This window comes from Bos indicus x Bos taurus, chromosome 2 (assembly GCF_003369695.1).
Source record: "Bos indicus x Bos taurus breed Angus x Brahman F1 hybrid chromosome 2, Bos_hybrid_MaternalHap_v2.0, whole genome shotgun sequence".
Classification (NCBI taxonomy): domain Eukaryota; kingdom Metazoa; phylum Chordata; class Mammalia; order Artiodactyla; family Bovidae; genus Bos; species Bos indicus x Bos taurus.
Window position 1 is genome coordinate 39,272,101 of NC_040077.1, and position 3,699 is coordinate 39,275,799.

The following is a 3,699-nucleotide window of genomic DNA, read 5'->3' on the forward strand; positions in this document are numbered from 1 at the left end:
GATCATGGGGATTCAAGCCCTTTATCCATTGAGTTGCCTCATGCTGACAAGAGAAAGGTGGACTTTTCCAACAAGTATGACCTCCCAGCCAAATGGCTTGGCTATTCTATCTAGGGCTGTTCCTGCCACTGCCAAATTTACTAGAATAATTACTTCCTGTTCTTAGGTACTAGCTTCTTCTAACAGAGCAATGGAGATCAAAGGCCAGTCCTGCAAAGACGTAAGACCATCAGTATCTCCTTGATTGTGGTGGTCTCTCAGATTCCCTAAGAGATTTCCTGTAAGCAGTCTCTCAACTCAAATATATAAGGGTTTTACAACAGCTCCAAGTTCTTATATGGGACACAGGAAGCATACACCAAGATGAAACAACCCACAGTTTCACACTGGTGTCCGAGATGGATAGAGAAACCACTTTTAATAATATTCCAGAAATATTCTTCATGTAAGGCTGTGATTAAGATTCGTCTCTCTAACCCATAGAGAACAATAAATGCTGTGCTTCTGACATGGAGAATGCTAAAATACCAGATACTTTCTGCTTGAAATAAGATATTTCCACATAGGATTTTTCTTACATACGTCAAATTAGGAAATGGGAACACTTTTTCAAGATTTTTACATTGTGTCTTATCAAGTGAAATTCTATGGTGGTTCTGAACAAAAAACAGCATTTTATCATTTCCTCTTCAATATTATACTAACCATTTTCTATTAAAGTCAAAGCTGCCTTTAATTTCAGGTACCATTTAAAATCTCAAGAATACAAATATTTGTTTGGATATTGAAGAAAGAACTGTGTAAGATTCAAACCCTTCTTTCTTTCGGTTGTGCTAAATATGTGCTAAGAATGTGACATAATCTCCAATCATTACTTGAAACTAGTAGGAATTAATAGCAAGCAAAAGTTTTGTTAAAGCCTGAAAATTTGAATATAAAGAGAATAATGGTAGAGGTACCTACAGACTCATCAGATCCCTAAACTAAACCATCCTGTTCAAAAAGCATTACAGAGCAGGTAGTTTTAAGTTATTTTAATAACTGGACATAGAATTTAACTTTCTGACATGCTGTGAAGTTCTTCCCTCTAATTAGCATAAATCCTACCTTACTGCAGTTTTAGCTCACCTTCTGCAGTTTGATCCTTTGTGATCAGGAAGAACAGCTGGTCTCCATCATCCTTACAATAACCATTCATATTCCCAAAGTTATATCACCCTTGGGTTTCCTCTTCTCCCGGCTAAAAAGCCCAGTTCCTTTAACCTTTTCTCAGAGGTCCTATTTTTCAGCCATTTCATCATTTTTGTTGATTGCCTCTGGACTCTCTCCAATCTCTGTATCTCCTGTCAGTTGTGCTTCTCTCAGACTAGAGCAAAAGTTGATGATCTAAGGTAAGACCTTATCACTGCCAAATATACAGAAAGGATTACTTCCTGTTCTTACAGCTCAGCTTCCACTAACAGAACAATAGGGATCAAAAGCCAGACCCTCAGAAAATCCAAGCTACGTTTCTATTCCTATTGCTACCCTGACCCTCTGCCCTCACACTTTTTGCGATAGAGAAATTATGAAAAGGGGCAAGTGAGGCTTCAAAGACATAACCCCCTTAAATTCAGCATCTTTCCTCTCTCATGCCTCCCACTCCCATCTCTAATCTTGTCAGGACATCTCTCTTGACAGCCTCTGAACATTTACAAATTTATGTCAACAGCTTTTGGAGCTTTTCCCCACCCTGTGCTCCCCTGTCCAAGATTCTGAGAGCTCAAAAGACATCTCTCTTTATCTCCCTCTCTTTCTCCAAACTCCCAACACACTAGAGTGCCTTTCAGTACAAATAAAAGAAATCCAGCTCAAGTCATTGATAATAATAGAGACATGCCTATATTTTTCAGTTTTGCATATTTGTAAAGTTTATATAAGTGTTATAATAATATATATTTTTATTTTTCTGTAACTTGCTATCTCCAATCATATTATGCTCATGTGTGTTATCTATGTAAATGCCTATAGCTAAGATTCAGTTTTTTTCCACTTCTGTTTAGTGTTACAATATAGGTTTTTGCTGCTGTTGGATTAAATTGTCAATGAACAATTAGATTATTTCCAGTTTTTTTTTCTGTTATTTTAAGCAAAGTTGTTATGAAAATTTTAAACATATTTCCATATGCATTTGTACAAGGTTTTTCCTAGGGTATATCCCCAGGAATGGAACTGCTGAGTCATTAAGTATGTACATATTCAGCTTTAATAGATGTTCAATAATTTTTCAAAATGGTAGTAATAATTATAATTTACATTTCCACCGGCAGTATGTAAGAGTGCCTATTGCTTTACTTCAACATTTTTTATCTGATTTTTAAATTTTGCACATCTAGTATGTACTAAATGATATTCCACTGTGGTTTTATTGTCCCTGGTGAGTAAGACTGAGAGTCTTTAATATATTTATTAGAAAATGTGCTTTATGTATTTCTTGTTCACCTATTTATCAAGTTATTTATCTCTTGTTTATCTCTTGATTTATATAGGTTTTATGCGTGTGTGTGTCTGGGTGTGTTCTAGATATTAGTCTTTTATCTGATATATATGTTGCAAAATATCAAAATAGCTTACCTTTTTATTTTATCTATTTTCTTTAGTTAACAGAGTTCTTAATGTGGCAGTATTTTTTTCATTATGCTTTTAGAATCTTTAAGAAATCTTTCCCTAACTCAATATTGCAAAGATATGCAGTTACATTTTCTTTTTAAGTCTTAAAGTTTTAGTTTCACATTTAAATTGTTAATTTACCTGGTATTAATTTGAATATGATATGAGTTAAGAATCCAGTTTAAATTTTTATACACAGGTATTTAATGTTCATAATACCACTTATCCATGTATGCTAAGTTGCTTCACTTGTGGGCAACTCTTTGCGATCATATGGACTGTAGCCCTCTAGGCTCCTCTGTCCATGGGGATTCTCCAGGTAAGAATACTGGAGTGGGTTGTCATGGCTTCCTCCAGGAGATCTGCCCTACTCAGGGATGGAACCATCTCTTAAGTCTCTTGCATTGACAGGTGGGTTCTTTATCATTAGCGCCATTTGGGAAGCTCCAACAGTACGAATTATTGACCCATTTATCTTCAGTGGCAGTTCTGATATATATATGTGGACTTTATTTTAGACCTCTATGACCAACCTAGATAGCATATTGAAAAGCAGAGACATTACTTTGCCAACAAAGGTCCGTCTAGTCAAGGCTATGGTTTTCCCAGTGGTCATGTATGGATGTGAGAATTGGACTGTGAAGAAGGCTGAGCGCCGAAGAACTGATGCTTTTGAACTGTGGTGTTGGAGAAGACTCTTGAGAGTCCCTTGGACTTCAAGGAGATCCAACCAGTCCATTCTGAAGGAGATCAGCCCTGGGATTTCTTGGGAAGGAATGATGCTAAAGCTGAAACTCCAGTACTTTGGCCACCTCATGCGAAGAGTTGACTCATTGGAAAAGACTCTAATGCTGGGAGGGGTTGAGGGCAGGAGGAGAAAGGGACGACAGAGGATGAGATGGCTGGATGGCATCACTGACTCGATGGACGTGAGTCTGAGTGAACTCCGGGAGTTGGTGATGGACAGGGAGGCCTGGCGTGCTGCAATTCATGGGGTCGCAAAGAGTCGGACACGACTGAGGGACTGAACTGAGCTGAACTGATTCTGTT